The following is a 12412-nucleotide window of genomic DNA, read 5'->3' on the forward strand; positions in this document are numbered from 1 at the left end:
AGACTGACTGGACTATATGTGCCTGGTAGCGTGTCAGTTTCATAATCAATAATACGACCATAGAGTTATCTGAAGGTCGTGAGTTCGATCCTCACCCGGGGCATTCATTTTTTCTTCAGGGTTTATTATGTTCATCCGATTTTGAAATGTACCATTAACAATTAATTAGTAAAAAAAAGAACCAAGGGGAATTTAATTCTTCAGGGAAGGCTAAACATCGCAAGTACGATATTTCACATAGATGCATAAATTCACGTAATGTTAAAAGCAGGAATATAAACAGTTTATACAACAAGAGCTGTCTGTAGGACAGCATGCTCGACTATTCTAAGTGCTTGATATTAAAAGAGCCTTGATATTGTTAAATTTTTCAAGTTGACAAAAGGGCTAATTTTTTTTTTTTATAAATTCATGTTATAGGCCTTACAGAGAGTATAATTTTACAGAGTTGGCTTGACTATTCGGAAGGTAATGTCACAAGGGTATTTTATTGAGTATAATAATACTAATTACCTATGAATACATAAATTTGACGGAAAAGGTACAAAGGCTTGTTATTAAGATGTTTTATCAAGTAAATCACTGCTTTATTATTATGAATGCATAAAATTGTCCCAAAGAAGGCACAAACCCTTCAGTATTTTTGAGATAACAGCTTACAAGCAAAACTTTACCATGAATTTCTAAGTTGAAAAAGGGGAAAAAAATCAGCCTAAATGCAAGATAGAATTATGGATCTTTGTCAGTGACCTACAATTATGACCCTAAATGCATATGTGAAGTTTTAGATAAATATCTTTAATAGTTATTGAGATATGTAAAACTTGCATTGTAAACATTAACCAAGAGACTAAGTAGAAAGGGGATATGAATCAGCCTAATGCAAGATAGAATTATGGAATTTGGCAGTGACATACAATTATGACCCTCCAATTAAGACCCTAAGTGCATGTGTAAAGTTTCAAGTAAATATCTTTGAAGATTATTAACCTTTAACCAAATTCTAAGTTTCAAAGGGGCAAATAATTCTGCAAATATTGCAGACAAAGTTATGCAATTTTGCAAACTGATGTACATTGTTACTATAAATAAGTATTTTTAAATTTCAATTGAATATCTCAAGCAATAATTGAGATATTTGAACTTTACAAAAAAACTTTAACCAAAATTTCTAAGTTTCCAAAGGGGCATAATTCTGTCAATATGGTAGGCAGAGTTATCCAACTTGTCAATCTGATGTACATTGTTACTATAAATAAGTATTTTAAATTTCAATTGAATATCTCAAGCAATAATTGAGATATTTGACTTTACAAAAAACTTTAACCAAAATTTCTAAGTTAAAAAGGGGCATTATTCTGTCAATATTGTAGGCAGAGTTATCCAACTTGTCAATCTGATGTACCTTGTTACTATTAATAAGTATTGTAAGTTTCAATTGAATATCTCAAGCAATAATTGAGATATTTGACTTTACAAAAAACTTTAACCAAAATTTCTAAGTTAAAAAGGGGCATAATTATGTCAATATTGTAGGCAGAGTTATCCAACTTGTCAATCTGATGAACCTTGTTACTATAAATAAGTATTGTAAGTTTCAATTGAATATCTCAAGTAATAATTGAGATATTTGACTTTACAAAAAACTTTAACCAACGCAGACGCCGATGCGGACGCTGACGCCGACGCCGACGCCGGGGCGACTACAATAGCTCTCATATTCTTCGAATAGTCGAGCTAAAAATGGCTGTCAAGATATTTTAAATGTCTGCTTATATATATATTCATATATATATATGATATATATTTTGTATTATTTTTTTGTGATTTTTGATTATTTTACAAAATATCTTTTTTACTTGACCTGCATATTCACATGCAATTTTATGCAAACGTTAAATTACTATACATAAAATGTTTCAGTTGAATCAGAACATATACCAGATTAATTCTAATAACAATTTTTAATAAAACGACTGCTCAAATAGTCTATTCAGTATCCACTTTTGAATATTAAATGTACCTCTATTGTGGCAAGAAATTGTCGTTTGCTATTTGTTTTAATGCTGACAGTTTCGAATACGTACGTGTCATAGGGGATACATAAAACTTCTGCTCAAACTCTTTTCTAATTAATAAATGAATTAATGCAAATGGCGCAATGCAAATACTGGTGAAAACCATCTACGTGTTTAATAAAAGTAACAAGTACAAAATAAAAGTAACATGTACAAAAATTATTATCAAATTTTACCACTGAAATATGGTGCTAAATCAGTCAAATATACTCTTTTTTTAAAAATATGAAAGTGGGCGGAGTCAAAACTAATATTTTTTTCAAGGGACTTCTTTCGCCATTTTGTTTGGAAAATCTGATAAATACAAAAGAACGTTTTTGTTGATTTTTTTTTTTTTGAAAACTATCTTGAGTGATGGAAAATGGTCTAACAAAGAAAATAAATCCAATATCTTTAATTCAGTCATTAACGCTGTACAGACGTTTAAAGTGTTGTTCACGTGACGTCCTTTGAAGCGCCAAATGTCGCGTTCAAAACAAAACAATAATTATATTACTGTGCGCTGTACAATTGCAGTTGCGTGACAAGCAAGGGGGTATGTAACCATTTTTTTATGATGAAATTAAATAAAAAGGTTAGTTTTTTCTTTTTCCGTGAAACATGGTATGTATTTTCACTCAACATGATAAATTGCCACGTATTTTACTCGCCGTCCCGGCTTGTGAAAATATTTGGCATTTTATCATGTTGAATGAAAATATATTCCATATTTCACTCAACGAAAGCATATCCTTTTAATATTATTATTAATTACACATCACAATCTTAACCAGTCCTCTCTACTTAAATGATCCATTTACATTGAAGAATTTTATAAATTTGTCTCAAAAATTGCCATAAGCACATCAAAATAAAATTATCTTGTGACTAATGCATCTGCAATTAGTAAAGTCGTTTGAAATAGAAATGTCTTTAATTAAATGCACGCCATTCATTCTATTTGTTATCACATCATATCAAAGTCTAGTTTGAAGTTTCCTAAAAATATTTGTTCAGTCAACTCAAATATTATGCACAAACTCTGTCTACCGAGGGGTTGCTCATAAGAGTTAAGGCATCAGCAATGCATTCACCGTTTTAACTCTGCGTGATCGTTAGAGACGATTGAATTGGTTCGAATTATTGGACTCTATGCATCTCCTCTTTTGACTCATTGTTGTTTGTAACAAAATCATACTCCCTGGTTGGTGCCATATGGTCATAAATTGTTTTGGTGTGCCGTATAACAAAACAAAACAAATATTATGCTTCAATTGTAAATTTGAAAATACTGATTTTTACTATACAGTCACTTTTTAGGTATAAAACAAACATATTTTGAATGCAGACATAGCAAAAAGATACGTTTTAAACTTAACACACTTAAGATTATGAATAAAACAAAGGATTAATTACAAAATTTTGAAACAAAGTTATCCCTCGGAAGCATTAATCACGACAAAATTACATGAAAATTTCTTGGTTTGATTGAGCCTGTACATGAGAGATAATGAAAAATTGCATTCTTCCTCACGCCCTCTAGCAACAGCTTGAGCGGTATTCCATTCTCAACACATATTGCGCCACTCGTGAAATATACCTTTTGGTGCTCACTCGGTGAAATATATTCCGATCTTACACAAAACTAAACAAATTTTCTTTTTATTATATGCATTGAAACGTTTAAAAAAGACATTAAACATAATACTAAATGAAAAGTGCGCCAAATAATAATACAACGTGACGTCATTTACGACGTCACGTCATTAAGTTGGTACCCAGTACTGTGCACGCTGGTATTTCACTGGAACAACGTAAGGGGCTTAAATTCAAAACAGTGAAATTATCAAAGTGATAATTTCACTGTTTCAAACAGTGAAATTACCAGTTTTTATTTCACTGATATATTTCTATAAACCACCGAAAAGCATGTAATAATAAAGGCATCAATGATCAAGAAGGACCAGAGAAATATAACAACACTGAAAAACCTTTTTTTTTTGGCATTACAGTATTTTTCACAAAAGTCAAATGTGACATTTTTTCAGTGATAAACATAATTATTGCTTAAGCTTATAACTATTGCATAATGAGTGACATGTGACATATTTGGTAAGAATTGTCATTACAATTATTGTTGTATATACAATGTCGTCAATATTTAAGATTTAAGGTTATGTTTTTACTCTGCAAGCTTAACACAAATCTGTGATTTAAGTTCGTGTATAGTCACATACCATGCTTGTATAAGTGTAAGTACTTTTTATTGTTTGGTTTTATTAACCTGTCAATTACATACTGTTTACACGGTCGATGCACACAGTATATTAATCTTCGGTAGATGTTCGGTAAGTTCCGTGAGATGTACGCTGTACGATGGAATTGAAATTTAATTTGTATCTCTAAACTATGTGTACTCAGCGTTATAGCGCAATAGGGTAAATCACGAGTTTATAATCTAAGTGCCACACGTGTTTTAAGTTCGACACCGCGTTGGTCAATGTTTTTTTCTTATTAATATTCTCAACATTATTGAATCTATATATGATTATTTTATGTTTTATGTTGTTCGTTTTGTTTGATTGTTTTTCTTAATTTTGTTATGTACTAGTATATACTCTTTTTAAATAACATGTTTTTTTAAGAATTCATGTTTAAAATTAAAACCGATTGAAATCAATAAATGTCTTTTCAATGCCGCAAAACACACTACAAATCTGTTCCATTAAAATATACTGCAAAAATAAAGAAAGAGTACTAAAACAATGGCAACAGTAAGGATCGAACCACAGACCTCTCAATTATCAGGCATTCTCTTTACCGACTGTCCTATTGTGAATTAACGAAAAACTTTACATTAAGCTGGCGTGACTTTCAATCCATGACTAATATACTCCACATTAATTCTCGTAAACTACACGGACCAAACCGAAGTGGGATCGAATATTTAAATGAGTTCTATAATGTATTCATAATTGACAGGTCAATAAAATCAGACTATAACTAACGTTTAACTATATATTCAGATTAAAGTATTAACTAAAGGATTATTTATTGTCAAGTTTAATGACATGATTGTACTTAAACTATATGCCTCGGCAGCGCAGTAGGTAGCGCGTCAGTCTCATAATCATATTTACGACCAAAGAGTTATCTGAAGGTCGTGAGTTCGATCCTCACCCGGGGCATTAACTTTTCTTTTGTTTTTCGACCATAAAAATGTTATTCAATATATGGTTATCATCAAGTGACCTGTTTACTTTCAGAAGGAATATATTTTTTAAAAAACAAAAATTGATGACTACGGGTACTTTTGAATAGAAATGCAATAATTTAAATAAATGATTTATCAATCGAAGGTAGTAATATTTAAATGACGTTGAAGCAGAACTTCCGTAAAACCATAAATACATGTAGTTAAAAATGAACTTTATCCTCAATATACTCATATATATGCCGTTACTCTATGTCTGATAATTAAATCAGAAGAAGTGTCCTATAGGCACTTATATTCTTTCTAATTAAGGAAATTGGTTAAATAAAGCGTATGCAACACAGAATGTTTCTTCAATAAAATACACTTTTAATGTAGTTTTCTTATAGCAATTAAGAAAAGCTTTTTAGAAAGGAATGGTCGCAGTAATCATTTTTGAGAGGATTATTTATTTTGTATGTAACCATTATTTTTATAATCAGATATATGTCATGTCCTTTTTTACAGACATACAATTAATGAGATTATTCCCGATAATGATAATGCAATATTGATTTACTGTCACAGTAAATCATATTAAACCCTTTACCTCATATATACGCGAAACAACGCACTTTCGGTCCCCCCTTTTTAGGCCTCAAAGAGTGAAAAAATGTCCTATTTGGCCCCCATCACATGTTTTGGTTGAAGAAATGTTGCTAAACAAATTGGGCACTTTTTCGGCGCCGCCCCCGATCCAAAAGATACATCAGGGGGTTACCAGAAGGGGGATGTGCCCCCTTCTGTTAGGGGGGTTTGAAGGGAGCGGAGTCCCCCTCATCGCCAATAAAATTTTTGGACTAAAAATGACCCCAGGTCGATCAAAATGTAACCTGCAACCAACGCTAAAAAGGCTTTGACTCTATCTCAATCCCTTGAGAAGTTGCAGCACCTTGAAATAAATTTTGATGGAAGAAATCGAGGCAAAATAGTGATTTTTGGCAATTTTGAGATGTCCCCTCGTTGCCATGGTAACAGGAAATTTAAGACTGAGCATGTCGTTACAAAGGCAATGGTCCAGTCAACATTTGTGCCAAGTTTGATTAGTATTGAAGCATTTTGCATAGTTTCATAACAGTTTTAACTTGTAACAGGAGGCTTTTCAGTGAAAACGGCCATTTTACATAATATGCTCATGGGGGTAAGGGTTAACTAAACATGTCAGACTTTTTTAAAGTAATTTGTACATTTAGAAGAACAAAACATAGGAAAGAGAAACAGACCATTTCCGGATATAAATAAGTTTTTGGTGTTTTTTTATTGTGTGCTTGTGGCTATTTTGTTCTTTCTATTCGCATATTTTATTGTTGGGTAGTTTCAGTATCCCTTACTTAAATACTGTTGAATCATCCTTAGGGTTTTTAAAATTCTCTTTTGACGTCTTATCTGTGATACGCGGGCTTCAATCTATGATCCCCTTTCAATCTTATTTAGTTCTGCCAATTGTTTTCTCCTTTTGGGCATATGCATTTTTTACTTGGGGACAATATGCTACTTTTCATGGAATGGCACTTACGTGTCCAAAAGAAGGATCTATGATGATCGTCAGATGAACACATCAGCGGATGTTTCAAAATTCAAATTGTAGTAGTTCATGTTTAATCTTGTATTCTGCGTAAGCCGGTGCTAGGGGGCGTCGACGGTAGTTTGCACTTGACAGTACCGTCCATGAACAGGCTCAATCAAACCGAGCCTGCAACATTTGCAATTTTGCCGTGTTGGGCTTTCTTTAGGGATTCTGTATTTATCTATTTCAATCAAACCGAGCCTGCAATATTTTTTTTTAATTTCGCCATGTTGTGCTTTCTTCAGGGATTCTTATTTTCTCTGTTTTGATGAGTTTCTTTTATCAAATAATATATATATCAGTAAGTCATTTATACACAATGGAATGAGAAATGGAAAACTCATTATTTCCACACTTACTTCAAGCATAAATAGCATGCTTATTATCTTATATATCATATAACACGTACTGCATATTTATCATTTTCTTCAAATAAAATATACAATATTTCAGGTAACATATTTTGATTCTATTGCAATTCGCAATTCTTCTCTTGGGTTGTTTGTTAAGCTGTTGCTTATTGCTTATTATATGTCTTGTATATTTATAATGTTTGACTTCTGTTTGGTTTAGACATTGTATTAAGTTTCATGCTATACAACTGAAAATTGGATACTTCTATGGCGACTGTTTTGATTGATTGGAAAAAGAATACTTTGTGTATAATAGTAGACATACCTTAATTACCTACTAAATTTTTCGGATCAAAGAAATGATGACCTATTGTATCCTTTAAATGATTTAGAATCCCATTAATGACATTCTTTTTGTTTTAAAGGTGGAATAAATAGTGTTCAAAGTATCAATTATTTATGAACAATTAGATTATATCAACGAATTGGGTTTGTTTGGATTGGATAAGATGTTGTTTCAAATATTGTAAGGGCAATTACCTGTGCTTAGAAATGGTATGCACAAAAGAAAACACAAAAACCATACGCTTACCAAATATATTAATTATCAAGGATTTCTGTGTGATTATGACCCTCAGGACAAGTAGTCTAACATGTTTATGAATATAAACCTATTTGACAGAAAGTAAATCAATTAACCCTCCGCTATGGCAGTATTAAGGATATATCTTTACATGCATATCATTCGACAAGGATAGTTAACAGTTTGACATAATCATTTTCAATATGATAAAAATGAATAAATTGTAGATATTTTAGATAAACGAATAACTAAACGTTATAGAAGTAAATGATTCATTTAAATACTCAAATACTCTTTTGAACTCTCTTGACATGTAAGACTTAACATATTGTTTTGAGATTAAATGACCATTTAATGTAGATCTTCAACATAGTTGAATACATGCAAAATTACAGCAAGTCCTCTGACCAGAGTTATTTTCATTTTTTAACTTTTTAACCGCATTCTTGTGTAACCATAAAATAATGCGTTTTGTAATAATCAACACAATTTGGACAGGAAAAGTCTCATTGACTCTTTCTTGTTTGAAAAAGATTTGCCAAAAGGCTTTCTAAAACTTAATTATAATAATAAAGTATATAACAACGACCGCATAGCCCACCATTTTTCTCTTCTGTTTGATTCCGTTGCTCTGCTGGATGCTTTACCGATGGTCCTATGTGACTTGGTAGATTTGAGTTAAGTAAACGACATTTTCCCTTGTTAATCCTTCCTATGCACATTTCATGTGCATTTGAAGTGGTTGTCAGCTGTCTGGCAGACAAAAAAAACACATTTTAATAATCGCTCTTAATAAAATTGAAAGCTTAACACGTATTGTTTGTAGTTTCCTACAAGTGGTACTGTGGAATTTACTTACTATTCACGCTTTAACTTAAATATTTATAATTGATTTGTACATGTGATTGTACATTTAAGCTGTTTCAAAAATGACAGTATTAAAGTTGTGTCAAAATTATGTGCCTCGGTAGCGCAGTAGGTAGTGCGTTTGTGTCATAATCAAATGAACGATCATAGAGTTATAAAGGTCATGTCACACTTGTCAACTATCACAGAAAGAATAATATAGGATATAGATGTTTTTGATAAGTTCAATATCCAATATAACATATAAATTTATAGATGAAACAAGTTATACCAGGACAAAATAGTATTATTGATCATATATAACATTTTATAAGACTATCCAGACGATACATTTCCTTTGTTTTAACCCATAATTTGAAATTCTGTATAGTGAAACAAAAAACAACACAAAATGAGACAAAAATCAACAACAACAACAACAAAAAAACGGAAAAAAAACAAAAAAACATGCATTTAGCTTCTATTAGTTATTTTACCAAACGAACGTCACTGATACATTTACTTTTTTTAAGAAGTTTGTTTTTTTTTTTTTTTTTTTTTTTTTTTTTTTTTTTTTTTTTGCAAAAAAGCTAATTAGTCACACAATGTCTTTTATATGAGCAAGTAGTCCATATCAAAAAGGATTAAAAAGGTAAATTCAATTTGGGTTTTTTTTATATTCAATGTTATAATTATCAATTTTAGATCTTTTGCTATTTTTCAGGACACGTGTGTGCTATTTACCGCTCCGCCATCGATATCTAAATTTATGGCATTGGCAAATGAATGAGAAGCTTATGTCCGATCATCAAGCTTATAATCAAAAGGTCACTAGCCCAATCCCAATGAGAGGTTGAATTTCTACTCGATCTGTGACATATGCACATATTGCTGATTAAAAAAATAAAAGGGTTTTTGGACACTGAAAAATTGGGCCTTTTTAAGGGAAAAGTTTTGGAGGAAAGCCGGCGACTTTATAAAACCATGCCTTTGGGGAAAACCAAACAAAAAAACCAAAACAATAATAGAAAAAAAAATTTTTAACAGCAAAAAAAGAATAAATTCTTGTCTATCGCCCCTGGGGATAAAATTTGTTTTCTTGCCCAAATAAAAAATTTTAAATTAAAAGGGCTTTAAAAACATGTTTCCTGAAATATAAAATTTTTAAAGACATTTTCAAAATTGCGAAAAAAAGGAATAAATATAAGCCACACTAAATTAAATTTTTATTGAAAATTTGCTCCCTCTTTTAAATACGGGGTTTTTGGAAATTTTTTATATATATTATTAAAAAAAGAAGAAAGTGAATTTTTTTGGTTTAAATCCCTTTTAACCGTTTATGTATTAAATTTATTTTAATAGTTTTTGTCTATTTTGGAAGGAAAAAGACAGTGCAGATCTCAATGACCGTTCACTGACCGTAAGATATGGTGACACTAAGTCACTTGTTACATATAAAATGAAAACAAGAATAGGTCAGTTTCTTATTTAAAGAATCATTTCTATAAAAGAAAGTGTTGCTGTAAGGTATCACAAAACTAAAATTCAGTTTTAAAATTTGTAAATTTTGGATACTTTTGGGTTTGTGTAATAAGATTTTTTTAACCTTTTTTTTAACCCCCTTTAAAATTTAAATTTTGAATCCCATTTTTTATTTTTTTTTTGTGGTTTTGTCTGCCCTTTAATTTTTGGGGTTTGTTTAATTTACTACTGTACACGATGTTTACGTTTTATATAGCAGATCTGAATAATTTTTTGTTTGTACATTGGCTTGTGGCTGTTATATACTCTTTTACTTGGTTTTCTGCAGTATATCTATTGTTTGCGTGTATGTGCTTCATTAAAGTGACATTATGTCAAGCCAATGATATATAGTGAGTGAACTGGTGAAGGTCAAAATATTTTTTTCATTTTGCCATAATTCCTTTTAATTTAATAATCAAGCTCACATAAACAATAAATAACTAACAGATCTAAACGAAATGTCTGTAAATAGCCATTAGAATTTACCTATAACGCTAAGTTTATAAAAAGAGTGGAGCAGTCTTTTTATATTTTAACCAGATTTATAAATTTATCCTAAACATTTTCCAATACCATCTGTTGGTCAAACACCATTTTATCATCTGTTGGTCAAACACCATTTTGACAGTCAATCTTTTGAAAAATAAAGTCAATTAAGCTCAACTTGACTATGAAAATATGAGCATAATGCCACTTTAACTGCATGTTTGGCATTTTATTATATGAATCAGGTTATTTTAAAGTTCATACTGAGGTTTAAATACCGTTCCGTGTATGTCAGTAATTTTTCATTGATAAAACTTATACTGATATGTTTTCATTTTTAGTTAACTTGACTGCTTTCAAGAAGGTACTTTAAAAACTTATTAATAATTATTTTTTAATTTAAGAGTAAGTAGCTAAGGACGAAGCATTCGTCACCTTGTAATGATTTATTTTAATGTATGACAGTATTTGAGGCTTTTCAGGAATATGGTTGGATTTGTTCTTAATATATTGTATGCAGTACTTGTATGTGCATCAATGTGTTATCATCATTATATGGATCAAGGGTCACATACAAGACCATCTGCATAACGTATTGTCATAGTCAGATGTTCAATGTTTTGTCTGTAAGAAAATATTGTATAAAAAGTATGAAAGTGTGCTCTGCCTTGTGCCCTGTCTTGTTGTTCTTTGGGGTCCTCCTGGGCTCCTTGCCGCTGGCGCTTGTTGCTGGGTCGGGTGGGGGCTACGTTCATTGAATGCCGCCTTTCCTTGTCAATCTTGTTTATCATATTTCATTTGGTATACAGTTTATATAACAAACATTACAGTTTCAATTGTGACACCCATGATGTACATGTTTGTCATGGTAAGACAGGATGTTAGCTAAAGTTTTTAGGTATTGCATAATAACTGACATATATGTTGTTCCTGATGGGAATCTTATGAGTTGAAAAGGCCAATATCAAAGCATATTACTCTTGCTTTTATTAAATTAAATAATATTGTGGTTACACATCTGTCTTCACTTTTAACTTAAGGTAGGTATGTGATGCGCATTATGCATTTAGGAGAGATTGTCTGACTTAAGAAGAGAAGTCAAATCCAGAATAAAACTGATTGCAGGCTTGTTTTAATACCAGATAAGAAATAAGTATGGATAAATAATTATTTTAAGTTTTGAAATTAAAGTCAAATATGCTTTATTCTTTTGATATTTTGTGCATGTAATATTTTATTGTTGACTTGAATTTCTGTTCTAGCTCAAAATATGATAAACAAGATCGACAAGGAAAGGCGGCATTCAATGAACGCAGCCCCCATCCGACCCAGCAACAAGCGTCAGCGGCAAGGAGCCCAGGAGGACTCCAAAGAAAAACAGGACAGGGCACAAGGCAGAGTACGGGCAGGCCAAACCACTACATCAGAATACATAATTAGTAACTTATAAGGAACTAAAACAAAACAAATTAAATGATTTAATATAAGGCCCATTTATGTCAAAAGGCACAGGGGAAGGGGACATGAGAACATGGGGAAGGGGGGGGGGACCCCCCCCCCATAACATAAATTAAAATTAGGGACAAGGGAAGATACTTACCGTAGACGAGAAACAACAAGAGACACGAGCAAAAGTGTCAATCAAATCAGTAATAAAACAACATAGACATACATCTAAGGAACACAGGGGGGCCGCCTTGGAACGGTCAGCAGCATAATAATGACTACTGGGGAGTTTTAAAC

At 31.5% G+C, this 12412-nt stretch overlaps 1 non-coding gene across 1 annotated transcript; it reads left to right on the forward strand.

Annotated features, from left to right (window-relative positions):
* Positions 1–5149: 5149 nt before the first annotated feature.
* On the forward strand, positions 5150–5245 carry Trnam-cau (transfer RNA methionine (anticodon CAU)). Its single transcript has 2 exons — positions 5150–5186; positions 5210–5245. It is a non-coding gene; the product is annotated as a tRNA-Met (tRNA).
* Positions 5246–12412: the final 7167 nt, after the last annotated feature.

The sequence above is a fragment of the Ruditapes philippinarum genome, unplaced genomic scaffold (genome assembly GCF_026571515.1).
Source record: "Ruditapes philippinarum isolate M1 unplaced genomic scaffold, ASM2657151v2 ctg376_1_1_1_1, whole genome shotgun sequence".
Taxonomy (NCBI): domain Eukaryota; kingdom Metazoa; phylum Mollusca; class Bivalvia; order Venerida; family Veneridae; genus Ruditapes; species Ruditapes philippinarum.